The 14,749-nt window shown below is 41.6% G+C and overlaps 1 pseudogene; it reads left to right on the plus strand.

The window, feature by feature from the left end:
- Positions 1–14,749, plus strand: part of LOC142440432 (large ribosomal subunit protein uL5-like) — a 99,323-nt pseudogene extending 84,574 nt beyond the window's left edge.

The raw sequence follows: 14,749 nt of genomic DNA on the forward strand, positions 1-14,749 counted from the left end.
CCATGTCATTGCATGTGTTGTGTGACTCTGAAGAGTAATTTATAGACTGGTATCGGACATATGGGCTAATATTGGACTTATGAACTTGATCCGGACTGTGCTAGGATATTTTCTTAATGTACAATTACTCTTTGATATAAAAACGATCCTTGAACTAACTACAAGCTTTTCTCTTGTGAACTGTTTTGTTCTGTTCTTTGTCAGTGGTTTGTTTTTGTTGTCTGGTTGTATACTGTTGCTTTGTTTACCTCTGTCTTGTTTTCGTGCATGTTAGTGTCTCCACAGGTCTGTCTGAATAGGACAGGCTAGATGAACTATCTGGAGGAAAAACAATGGGACAGATAGTTCCGAGGGGACTTGGGGTGGTGGGGTAGGGGGGGTAAGGAAGTGGTGTCAACAAACCCAGGGACAAGGGAAAAACATGGGACCCAAAATGGTAGAGAGGGGGGAGTGGCAGGCCTGGTGGGGAATGATCAAGGGTAAGGTTGCTTAGAGAAGAGGTATACTCTAGCCCAGGTGGTGACGAAGCATGGTAGTAGGGCAGGAGGAAAGTCAAGGGAGATGGAGGAAAGAGCTAGGAGTCAAAGGGCATTTATGGAGGTCTAGACAAAGACATGTACATGCAAATATATATAGGAGGATGGGGAAATAGAGCTATGTGTCTATATTTATAGGTTAAGTATTAAGGTGGCGGAAGGACCTTGGGCCTCTACGCAAACACTCCCTCAATGCATGAATACCTTCTTTTATTAAATTGGAACTCTATGATGCTCACTCTCCCGACACAACTGCTGGAGCCAAAGGGGATGAACAAGTAAATGTGGTGAAGAAAGCTGATGGTGCCCGGCTATCAAAAGAGATAGTGATTGGGGTCTTAAAGGCTTGAAGATAAACAAGCGGCCATCTAGCTCAGAAGCAGCAAAGCCCACATGGAAGAACACAGCAGCCTGTGTGATCGAGTGGTCCCAAAGGGATCAGTTACCAGGCATCAAAGAACAAAAAATCATATCATTGACTGCACACCTCCATGATAGGATCGCTGAAGACAAAAGGGTGCATAAGCAAATGTGGTGAAGAAAGCTGATGGTGCCCGGCTATCAACAGAGATAGTGTCTGGGGTCTTAAAGACTTGAAGGTGAACAAGCGGCCATACAGCTCAGAAGCAAAAAAGCCCACATGGAAGAAGCACACTGGCCAGTGCGATCATGAGGTGCCAAGGGACCAGGTATAAGGCATTATGCAAAAAAAAAAAAAGATATATGTGTGTGTATGTATATATATGTGTGTGTATGTATGTGTATGTGTGTATGTATGTGTATATGTATATATATATATATATATATATATATATATATATATACCATATTAAGTGAAGGGGGAAGTGAAGAGTGGAGACCCAAGGCCCAAGTGTCGGCCAATGGAGATCCCCTCATAGAGGGGTTTAGGAGAGGAGATGGGTCAGTCAGGGTGTGAGGTAGTACTGATGAAGAACACAGCTTTCCCCCAGATCCTGGATGCTTCCTCCCCCCAACTACCATGATCCGAATTATACCTTGCAGGGCTGGATAGGGCAGAGGCTGTACACTGGTACATATGAGGGCTGGAGGCACAGGGAAACCAGGGTGGATGATACCTTCAGGACCAAGGGTGTGAGGGGCGATGCTGGGAGAGTGGAGGGTGAGTGGGTTGGAAAGGGGGAACTGATTACAAGGATCTACATGTGACCTCTTCCCTGGGAGAGGGACAGCAGAGAAGGGGGGGAAGGGAGACTCCGGATAGGGCAAGATATGACAAAATAACGATGTATAAATTACCAAGGGCACATGAGGGAGGGGGGAGAGGGGAGGGAGGGGAAAAAAAAGAGGACCTGATGCAAAGGGCTTAAGTGGAGAGCAAATGCTTTGAGAATGATTGGGGCAGGGAATGTATGGATGTGCTTTGTACAATTGATGTATGTATATGTATGGATTGTGATAAGAGTTGTATGAGTCCCTAATAAAATGTAAAAAAAGAAAAGAGGAGAAAAAAAATGATTAGGGCAAAGAATGTACAGATGTGCTTTATACAATTGATGTATGTATATGAATGGACTGTGATAAGATTTGTATGAGCCCCTAATAAATTTTTTTTTAAAAATGTGAGAGAAAAAAAACAACCAATAAAAAACATTACAATCTCAAAAAAAAAACCTCTCTCTTACACACATGTCTATGAATTTGTTTCTCTAGTCAACCCAGACTAACACAGAGTACCTTCCAAGAAACTATTCAAAGTAATGGTTTCGAAGGAGATCTACTGGGCTAGCTAAATGTAAAACAGAGGCTAACTCCGAGGGGTAGGGCAACTGTGTTTGGGGATTCTAAAGGGATAATCTCGCGAGATTTCCTTGAAGGACACAGGAAGACCATGACCCTTGATATGAAGAAGTTCTAAGAAAATAGAACACTGCATTGTTGAGAAAAAAAGATCAGAAAAGTTGTGCGGAGGAATTTTTTTTTCATAATGACAATGTATCTGTTTATTCTTTGAGATTAGCAAAGGCTCTCTTATGAGAAGTTCATTAGGAAACTTCATAATAGCCCTGATCTTTCCCTTCAGAGTTCTTTTTATTCTCCAAACCCAAAGAAGGTTTAAAATGAACATAATTTGAGTCCCTTGAGAATGGTCAAAATTGCCATTTTGACAAAGTATTTGAAAAGCACAGAACTGTTCAGGGAAGGGTTAAAGAGAAGGAAGCATCACCTGCAAGGCGTATAGACCTAGGTGGAAGATACGTTGAGAGATTGTAAAGAGCAGGTGGGTAGACATGGGTGGCATGTCCAAGTCTAATTACCAGCGGCGAGCGAGCACTCATCTCACAGAGCTCAGCCATTCTGAAGTGAGCCCCTCCACCCGCACTGCTGGTCCACTGACCTGTTGGCCCAATGGAGTAAATGATTCCCAGCCTCTGCTACCATCAAGCAGCATTCACCACTCATCCTCATTAGCTTCCCACTCCCCGCGCCACCCTACACCCCTCCAACCTTCCCTGCCATACCCCCAAGGAACCATTAATCCAGTTACTGCCGCTCTAGATTTACCTATTCTGGATTTCATACACAGAAAAACGTTCTTAATTTTAGTGGGAAATTCGCCTGGGTGGCTGCCAGTGTTGGATTTAGAATTGCTGGGAGTCCCGTCCATTGCTTGGTCTTTAAAGGTGTCTCAGTGAGCTCATTTAAAACAGGAAGTTAATGTCCTTTAAAATGGATAAGAGGTGGGCAGGAGTAGGCTGATTTATCCTGATGGTGTCCAGGCCCAACAGTCAGCTGAGAATTATACTTAGGGAAAAAACTTTATTTCCTTGCCAGATATGATTTTGAAGGCGAGGAAAGACTAAGGATACCAGTATAGGAGGGAATGTATCGCTTTAATGATTGGTGCAACCTAGACACATCATTACAGCCAACTATCTTCTAGAGCAGTGGCTCTCAACCTTCCTAATACACTTCCTCGTGCTGTGGTGACACCCCCCCCCACCATAAAATTATTTTTGTTGCTAATTCATAACTGTAATTTTGCTACTGTTATGAATCGGGCAAGCCCTGTGAAAGGGTCATTCAATCCCCAAAGGGGTCACGACCCACAGGTTGAGAACCACTGTTCTAGAGCATTGTTCACACTGCAAAAAAAAAGGGGGGGGGAATACTAGCAACTTTCTCTAGTGAAAAGGCATCTGGTTAAGCACTTGGCTCAACTACCAGCTCCTTTAGGAATCAGCTCCCTGTTGGTGACGTTGTTTCTAGGTGCTACCAAGTCAGTTGCAACTCATAACCTCTATGTGCAATAGAACAAAACACTGCCCAGTTCTGCACCATCGTTAAAGTCATTCCTATGGCTAAGCCATTGTTTTAGACAGAAGATTAAGAGGAAAGCTTAAGCAGGTATGTGGACTACACTTAAGCACAACCAGTGGCCTCCTGAGCCTAAAGAAGGGGCAGAAGTGGGGGCTCCAGCTGCCCGAAGTCTGGTCTACAATCTGCCTGGATGTTGGGGAACAATGTCAGGTAAACTGGAGAGCCTGAGTAGGGTGCCTGACTGGCCCCTGGACACTGAATCACCTTTGTCCTTGGCATGAGTCTTTATTCGAATCCTCTGGATGCCCAGACACCTTGAGAAACTCACAGGGTTAATCTACAATGGAGTTCCTGCCAAGTGACTTTGCCCTGTACTCTGTCCTCAGCTCTGCCCAATGTCTTTCCAGCAGCCTATGCCAGATGAGTACCCCATGATCCTCCACTTTGTGTGTGTGTGTGTTTATATCTATACTCAGAATTCCAGAGACCTTGATCTTATCCACGATCCTGAAAGTAAAAACCCTAAGGCAATGTCTTAAAATGATGTATATCTATATGTATAGTTCTATGCCTCGTGTACACATTGATGAGTGTGCATATATCTCCAAGCACTCATGGAAACCTTTGCCAAGGCTACATGATGGCCAAGAGCCCACCTCACCATCATTTTCCGGAGCCCAGCACTGAACAAGTGTTCTTATAAGCCAGACCTCTCCAGACCCCACTGAGTTAGGGATACGAATGCGTTATATTAGAATGACGATCTATATTTCAGACTCTGGACTCCCCAGCACTTAGCACGATATGTCAAACCCCTGTGCCTCCCTTCAGTGTCTGGGGGACCTGGGGAAATTCTCACAGGTGCTCACAAGCAGCCTACATGTTGTTTTGCTCTGCTCTACTCCCCAGCTCATCCTTTGGGGCTGAAGCCTTCCCTTTGCAGGGAGGACACCTCAGCCTTGCAAGGCTACGCTTTCCGCCAGCACCAACCCCTTGTGGAAGTAAGGAGCAGTTCATGTGCTGTCTAAAAGCACATGGACAACTGACTCCCTGAGCTGGCAGAATGCATACACAGTGCTAGATGGGCAGCCTGCCCCAAGTCATCCCTGAGCAGGTAAGAGTTCCTTCCGTTACCAGCTTCTCTGCCCACTCCTACTCCTGTCTCTGGTCCAACAGCAGGACCTTAGTCTAGGACTGGCCATTTGGGTGCCTCACAATAGGCCCATGACCTTCTTGGCTGTCAGAGGCACTGACCCATGGGGCATGCCCTACACCCATAGTGTTCTCTCTGGGCCCTATCCCTCCCCTAGTCCTGTCCCCTGCCTGAGACTTCACATACACAGATAGTCCCTTTAATTATTGTTGCCTTCCTTTTCTTTCCCTTCCCTTGTATGTTTTCTTACCTTTGATTTCATACTTTTCTTCTGTTGGTCTTTTCTTATTTACCTTCTTTTCTTTTTCTTTCTTACTCTTTCCCTTTATGATTCTCTCTTCTTTCCCAGCCCCTAATTTTATTACATTTTCCTTTCCCCTTTCATAGCTATTAACAATTTTTTCTTTGTTGCTTGCTTGCTTCCCTTTCTTTTCTTTACATTATTATTATTATTTGAAGGATGATGTGTGCTTGATTGCTCTTCTGCCTTCATTTTTTCCATGTTCCTCCCGGTAGGAGATAGAAACTGCCCACACGACCCAAACACATCCATACCTACTACCCACTACCCACTTGTGTATCACATGATTAAAGATAGGCAACAGACAACCCCAAGCAAACTCATCCTCAACTGCACTACGTGGACAGGGAATTGAGAAGCACGCACACACTCCCATTTTCTATCATACATGTAGTTTCTATCATACACGTAATTTCTATCATACAGGTAGTGAATGCTTAAGAACACGTATCGTTCTAGGTGCTACCAACTCAGTTCCAATTTATAGTGGTCTAATAATGCACAACAACAAAAACACACTGCCTAGTCCTGCCCCCTCCTCACAATTTTTGTTATACTCGAGCACATTATTGCAGACAATGTGTCAATCCGATCCACTCAGGATCTTCCTCTTTTCACTCACCCTCTACTTCACCAAGAATGATGTCCTTCCCAAGGGTTCTGGTCTTCCTGGCAACATGTCTAAAGTATGTGACACATAGTTTTGCCATCCTCACTTCTAATTATTTTGGTTACACTTCATCCAGAATAAATGTTTGTTTTTCTGGTAGTCCATGTTAGTTTCAATATTCATTGCTAACACCATTAATCAAATACATCATTTCCTCGGTAGTCTTCCTTATTGGTTATCTAATTTTCACATGCATATGAGGCAATTGGAAATATCATGGCTTGGATTGGAGTAACGTGACATCTTCTCTCTTTAACACTGGAAAGAGACTTTTGCAGCAAATTTGCCCAATGAAATATGTAGCTTGATTTCTTGACTGCTGCTTCCATGAATATTGATAGTGAACCCAAGGAAAATTAAATCCCTGACTACTTCAATCATTTATCCATTTAACATGATGTTGTCTGTGGGTCTGGTTATAAGGATTTTTGTTGTCTTGACATTGAACTTGAACTGCACATTGAACTGCAATCCACAATGAAGGCCACAGTTCTTAACCTTCATCAAGTGTTTCAAGTCCTCCTCAAAGTTGCATCATATGCACGTTGAAAGTTGTTAATAAGGCTTCCTCAGATCCTGATTAGTCACATACAGTCCAGCATCTCAGATTATTTGCTTTAGCATACAGATTAAAAAGTATGGGGTGAAAGGATACAACTCTAATGCATGTCATCCCTGATTTGAAACTAAGCAATACTCCTTTGTTTTGTTCAAAGGATTGCTTCTTGTTCCGTGTACATGTTCTGCCTTGCACAATGAAGTGTTCTAGAATTCCCATTCTTTCAACATGAACCATAGTTTATTGTGATTCACACAACCAAATGCTTTTGCATCGCCAATAAACCATAGTAAACATCTTGATGGTCTTCTTTCCACCAAGAACTATCTGAGTATCTGCACAATGATAATAACCCTCGTTCCGTGCCCTCTTCTGAGTCCAGCTTGAATTCTGGCAGTTCCCTATGGATGTGTTGTTGCAGCCATCCTTGATGCTTTGTCCACAGCAGCATCTTACTTGCATGTGCAATACTTTGGCCCTCTGCTGGGTCACTTTCCTTTGGAATGGACACAGTCTGCCTTCTCAGTTTCTTGGAATATGCAAGGGAATACTTCCTATGCATCGCCTGCTTATTGAAACATGCCAATTGATAACCCACACATTTCTGAAGCCTTGCTTTGTGATTTTGCCTTCAGTGAAGCTTGAACCTCTTGCAATACCATTGGTTATTGATCACATGCTACCTCTGGGAATAGTCGAATGCCAACCAATTTTTTGGTAGAGTAACTGTATACTCCTTCCACTTTATTTTGATGCTTCCTACATAATTCAATATTTTGCCTATGTAGCCCTTCACTATTTGAACTCAAGATTTGAATGTTTTCTTTATTTCTTTCAATTTGGTATATGCTGAGTATATTCTTCCTTTTAGGCTTTCTATCACCAGGTCTCTGCACATACAATAACCAATTAAGCATCAATACACTCCCATGTCTCGGAGACAAGAGATGGCTTCAGTTGGCATGAAGAAAGAAAATAAGTGACTCAAACAAGTGACCAAAATACAGAGTCAGAAAATGTTTGTGAGGAAGAAACAGTATTGTAAATACCTGGTACCATTTTTAAACAGTTTATATGAAGGTAATTTTAATTACTTGAGAGGAAATCAAGAAAGCTCAGGTTAAATAAAGGAAAACACAGACAAAGCTTTAGAAATATTAAAGAATGTACTATAAGAAACAAACTAACAAAATAAATGAAAACTTAGAAATAGAACAGCAGATAGAAATCCAAATGTTGAGCATTAAAATTTCAGAAATATGAAAGGGCAAATAATTAGAACTAAATCATTAGAAGACCAAATTAGTGACATTGGAGACAAATCTCTCAATACTAATCTGCTAGAGCAGTGGTTCTCAACCTTCCTAATGCCACAACCCTTTAATACAGTTTCTCATGTTGTGGTGACCCCCAAACCATGAAATTATTTTTGTGGCTACTTCATAATTGTAATTTTGATATTATTATGAATTGGCTGACCCCTGTGAAAGGGTCATTCGAAGGTTGTAACCCACAGGTTGAGAACCACTGTGCTAGAGGAACAATGGGAGGGTGGTGGTGGTGAGGGTGGAATTGAAGCAAGAAGCAAAAACAACAACAAAGACTGAAAAGTCTGTGTGACAAAGCAGGAAGAGAATTTTTTTAAAGCACAGAGAAAATTGTCAGTGTTGTTAGAAAAAAGATTTCCCTAGTACTAGTAAAAACGAGGACATAGGCATTCAACCCCAAATAAGATAGACTCCAAAAGGAAAATTACCAAGACATATTGAATTAGTTCATTGTGCCAACCTGGCTGATAAACACAGGTGGGGTTAATTGAAGGGCAGAGAGATAAATTACTCCGTGAGCCTCGCCTTTCAGGTTCTCAGGTCTCTTGGGTCTCTTGTGATGGTCGGACCCCAGGGTGCAGCTGCCTTAGCCAATTCCCTGCTTCAGCTTGCAAGGCTGACTTCCTACAAGAAATTCCCAAGGAGAAGCTACCCAAACTTACCCTGATGCAGCCCAGGGTGCTGGAGCAGCCGTGTGGAGACCCCTGCAAGTGCTGAGATGCTTACACATTCACTGATTTGGCTTTCCTCCTGCAGTCGGCATCATAGTGTGTGTTTTGTGAGATGGAGGAGGACTTTGTGGATTGGTGTCGGGCATATGGATTAATGTTGGAGTTGTGGGCTTGGGCAGCACTGGGTTGGGATATTTTCTTGATATGCATTTAACCTTTATACAAAACTCTCTCTTATACATGAGTTTCTCTGGATTTGTTTCTCTAAAGTACCCAGATTAACACACATCTCATAACTAAATTTTCCAAAATCAAAGGTATGGGGAAAAAAACCCTGAAAATATCTCATAAAAAACAATAAGTTATGACAAAGAACAACCAATAAGGCCAAGTTATAGTGTGTAGGCAGAAACTGTATGGGCAAGAAGGTAATGGGATGGCATATAGTGAATTATGAAAATAATGTTTTTAATTACCAACCAGGAATTTTATACCAAGTAAAATTTTTCTTCAACTATGGTGGTGAAATTAGTACATCTCCAGATTAATATAAATTTGATGAACTCCTACAAATTAGACCAAATGTCCAAGAAATGCTAAGAGGTGTTTTTCAGACAGAGAGCCCAGAACCATAAACATGATGGCTATCTATAAGAGAAATGTAAATTAAAACAATGATGAGATACCACTTCACACTGGCACTGATAGCAATTTTAAAGTAAATACAGAAAATAAACGTGCTCGAGAGAATGTAAAATGACTAACACCCTTGTGCACTGCTGATGAGAATGTAGAAAGCAGGATCATGCTTCCTTCCACAAATACGCACAGAAATACCATGTGGCCCAGCAATATATCCATGCAGTCCATCTCCTCCAAAATAAAGAATAAAACACGAGCAGATATAATCATACTTGTGCAGCACTATGCACAAGAGCAAAAAGATGGAAGCAATCAACATGCCCATCTGCATTTCACTGCCATTGAGTCACTGCTGACTCATAGAGACTCCCTGTGGGTGTCTGAGACTATAACTGTTTAGGAAAATAGAAATCCCAGTCTTTCTCTGAATATCTGCTGGTGGTTTCAAACTGCCGACCATGAGGATCACTGCGCGGCACATAACCACCACACCCCCAGGGCTGCAGTCCATCTATGTAGGAATGGTTAAATTTTGGTACATATACAAATAATGGAATGTTATGCCTCCCTAAGGAACAATGACGAAACTGTCACACACCTCATGACATGGACGAATCTGGAATACATTATGTTCAACAAAGTTAGCCATTCCATAAAGATAAATACTGAACAAGATCACTATTATAAAAGAAAATAATTTCATACCAAAGAGAAGCAGACTTTTATAGTTACAGATATGCTGGAGAAGGAGGAAGGTATAGGAGAGAAGGGGGAAAAGAGACACACGTAAATATACACAGACATACATAGACATACGTATAGGCACAGAAAGGAAATAAAGATAGATAGTAGCACACATAGATAGATAGTAACATAGATATATAGACAAACAAATAGATAATAAAATAGTTTTCACACACAAGCTACATAGATAATACCCCCCCACACTTGTATATAGATATAGATACATAGATAATGGCATTTAAAATATTTTATTAATCTAAAAAATTACCTAGCAGAATCGAAATGTCTAAATATATATTTCATAAAAGTAAAACTAGCTTAAGTAAAGCACAGAAAGTACTAACTCGGAAAAAATTGTCTAAGCTCAGGCAGCTTCCCTGACATCAGACAAAGACATCACTAAAAAACAATATTATGAGGGGTGGGAGTGAAGAGCCGATGCCAAGGGCTTAAATGGAAAGCAAATGTTTTGAGAACAATGAGGGCAATGAATGTACAAATGTGCTTTACACAATTGATGGATGTATGGATTGTGATAAGAGTTGTGTGAACCCCGAATGAAGTGATTTTTAAAAGATGATGCCAACATATGTTCAAAAAACACAAAACCAATATTATAAAGCAACATTCCCCATGAATATAGATGCAAAAATTCTCAACTAAATCCTAGCAAATCAAATTCGATATATAAAAAATAATAATAATACATCAATACACCAAAACTAATTGGGAGTTATACCAGCCAAGCAAAGATGGTCCAACATTAGAAATACAATCACCATAATCCACTACATACACAAAACAAAGGGATAGAACCATATAGAAAAGGCGTTTATCAAGATCCAGCAACTAAACTCTGTGTGATAAAACTCTGTTGGGCTGGGTTTTCAGGAGAAACAAAAGCCATGACACTATATATATATATGAAAGAACTTTATATCAAGAAGGCATCCCAGCCTCGTTCGACTCTTTGGGTCCAATGCTAGCCAGCTCCCTTTTCAGATTCATATAGCTGCGAGCTGATAAAGCAGAACATCAGACAGTGTGATAGATGGCAAAATAATAATAATTTATGAATAATGAAGCGTTCATGAGGTAGGGGGCAGTAGGGAGGGAGGGGGAAAATGAGCAGCAGATATTAAGGGCTCAAGTAGAAGGCAAATATTTTGAGAATGATGATGGCAACAAATGTACATATGTTCTTGACACATGGATGTATGTATGGATTCTGATAAGAATTGTACAAGCCCCCAATAAAATGATTAAATTAAAAAAATTAAAATAAACAGAAAAACCTTGGGGGAAAAAACAGAAGCAGGAAGCAGGGAGCTCACAGGCTGACTACAAAGTCAGGGGGAATGAAGGCCAGTGGACAAATGGCAGGGTTTCTGCAGCTCTCGGGGCTGGTAACCCCCATGAGGTCACCCCAGGAGGCAGACACAGAATCTGAGCAAAGAGGAAGGTGAAGGGCAACAGAGAAAGAAGTTCTTACTGTCTCACTTATAAAAAGGCCACTCCCCCAAAGAGGAGGAGGCATCACCAGGTTACCATCTGATTGACAGTTTGGACCTCACCCCTACCTCCACACAAGTACCATCAAATTGGCATAAAATTGAACCACCACGAAAACACTGACATTCAAATATAAGGCGCAAGGGGAAATTGTTCAACATAAGGACATTAGTCAAAATGGAGAGAAGCTGTAGGCATTCTCCTTGTGACTGTAGAGCGCGATGCCCTTTACCACCACTGCTGTGCAATATCGTGCTAGAAGTCTTACACAAAACAATAGGGCAAGGAAAGGAAGTTCTGGCATCCAACCTGGCAGAAGAAAATTCTATTTATAGATGATATGATCCTATATGTAGAAAATCCCAGAGCCTCTGCAAGAAAATCCTGAAACTAATGGAAATATTCTTTCGACAAAGTTGCACGGTATAAAACCACCATACAAAAAGCAGTCAGCTTCTCTTATGCTAACCAAGAGAACTCGGAAAAGGAAATCAGGGAAACAATAGCCACTCAAAGATGAAATATGTAGGAGTAGGTCTGACTAGAGAAACAAAAGACCCATAGAAATAAAATAAAACTATCTTAAACCATTGACGACGAGACTGACATCTGTAGAAGAATAGTCCATGCTCATGGATAAAATGCCTTAACATCACGAAAAAGTCATTTTTCAGGATTACCCAAAGTTTTCAATATTAACCATATTACCCAAAGTTTTCTGCAGATATCCAGATTCCAAGATCATTCTTTAAAGAGGTAGAAAAATGAACCACCAGCTTTACATGGAAAGAGATTCAGATAAGCAAAGCACTACTACAGAAGAACAAACACGGAGGCCTTCCACTTCCCATCTCAAAGCCCACCACACAGCCACAGTAGTCCAAATCGCCTAGAACGGATAGAATAACAGACACGTAAATTAAACCGAATTGAGAACCGAGGAAGAAATCAGTCCAGCTGTGGGCACCTATAAAAACAAGACAAAACTTGTTGAATAGGGAAGACCGTCTGTTAATCAAGTAGTGCTGGAAAAACAGATGGATTAAAAACCTAAATGTAAAACCTAGACATATAAAAATCATCAAAGAAAAATAGGGGCCCTGATAAGTGGCATTAATAGACTATTAAGCATACTTTAAAAGATACAAGTGACTGAAGACAAACTAATTATTAATTATTCATTAATTTGGGCTTCCTAAACATTAAACATTTATGCACATCAAAAGGCTTCATCAAAAGAGTTCAAACCCACAGACCGGGAAAATTGGGGGTGGAGGGAGCCAACAATGGAGGAAACAGGGACGAATCGCTAAACCACTTCAACTCCTCAACAAGAAAGAGGCAATCCAAATTGTAAAGTGGGCAGCTACTTCACCAAAAAAGACATTCAAGTGGCCAAAAAACCATATGAAACATGATCTTTAGCCTTTAGATGTAAATTAAAACAGCGAAAGAGCTCAAGCTGGGATTAATAGCAAAGTTCAGAAAACAACCAATGATGACTAGGCTAAACAAAAACTGGAACCCCAAACACTGCTGGCGGGACTATACAAGGTGCTACTATAGACAACGCCCAGGCAGAATCGAGGGGTGAAAGAGAACCCCGTGCGGGAGCTTCGCATTGAAAAGTTCTGCCTCAACATCTGTGTGGCAGAGGGTGGAGACAGGCTGACCCGGGCAGTGCACAGGCCAGCCGCTAGCTTCTCCAAAGCCAGACACATGGTCAGATCCTTTGGCATTAGGAGAAATTTTAAAAATTGCTGTCCACTGGCAGGGCCAACGTGATAAAAATCTCAGAGCAAGGTCTAAAGGTGTGGGATTACAAATTATGGGGGAAAAAACTTCTCTGATATGGGAGACTTTGGATTTGGGATCCAGGAACACATCGATTTGGGGATTAATTATGACCCTAGCATCAGTATCCACGGTCTGGACTTTCATGTGGTGCTTGGGAGGTCAGGCTGCATCACTGTGACCAAGAAGTACAGAACGGCCTCCATACAGGACAAACTCAGAACCGGGAAAGAGGAGGCTAAGCACTGATTCCAGCAGAAGGATGATGGGATCATCCTTCCTGGCAAATATGTCCCTGTTTCCAAAAGGCCAATAAAGGTTTACAGTGAGGAAGGAAGGAAGGAAGGAAGGAAGAAAGAAAGAAAGAAAGAAAGAAAGAAAGAAAGAAAGAAAGAAAGAAAGAAAGAAAGAAAGAAAGAAAGAAAGAAAGAAAGACAATGTTATGGTGCTTTCTTAAAAGGTTGGAACTAGAAATACCATATAACCCAGCAATCCCTCTATTTACTATACATCCAGAGAAATGAAAGGCATAACATGAACATATATAACCCAAACTCACTGCCATCAAGACAATGCGATCCCCATGGGTTTCTGAGATTATAACTGTCTATGGGAGTAGAAATCCCAGTCTTTCTCCCAGAGAGCTGTTGGTGGTTTCAAACTGCTGACAATGTGGATCACAGTCCAACTCATAACCACCACACCACAATGGCTCCGATGTATATAAATATGAGGGAGTACCCCACAAAAATGCACTATTCTTTTCAAAGCTCTGTATCTGTGATGCCATTCTTGGAAATAATTTTCAAGCTCATCTGTTTGGATGGCTGACAGCACCTCCCTTCTTTTTTTTCTTCACCTCTTCTGTGCCATCAAATCGCTGTCCTTCCATGTCCCTCTTCATTCATGGAAACAAAAAGAAGTCGCACAGAGCAAGGCCAGGTGAGTAAGATAGGGTGGGGCAAGAGAGGCATGCTGTTTTTGCCAAAAACTGGCTCACTGAGATGGTTGTGTGAACAGGTGCGTTGTCATGTTAGCAAAACCAGTCCCCCGCCTGCCACAAATCAGGCCTTTTTTGGTCACACTCTGTTACACAATCTTTTCAGAAACCTCTATATAGACACCTTGATTAACAGTCTGACCTGGTACAATGAACTCCAAATTATTCCCTAACAGCTTGAAATGAACTCTAGGGGCACTGTGGTTAGGCGTTGGGGGGGCTAATCCCAAGTCAATGGTTGAAACCCCTAAGCTGCTCAGGGAGAAAGACTCAGTCTGGAACCCTTACAGAGGATCACTGAGTCAGAATTGGGTCATTGGCTGTGGGTGTAGGTTTTGGGTTTGAAACAAGTGAAACAAGTGGGTCTGCTGAGCATTTATAGCCTAATTACCTTTCAAGATTACATAGGCTCAGCTATTCCAGCCAATAAGCCAGACAACTTCTACCCAAGCAATACAGTCCAGGAAAAACAGAAGTTCTCTGTACTGGAGAGGTGTCTCTTAACCAGGGCAGCTGAAGAAGTGGTGTTGGTACCCTGA

Source organism: Tenrec ecaudatus, chromosome 1 (assembly GCF_050624435.1).
Source record: "Tenrec ecaudatus isolate mTenEca1 chromosome 1, mTenEca1.hap1, whole genome shotgun sequence".
Taxonomy (NCBI): domain Eukaryota; kingdom Metazoa; phylum Chordata; class Mammalia; order Afrosoricida; family Tenrecidae; genus Tenrec; species Tenrec ecaudatus.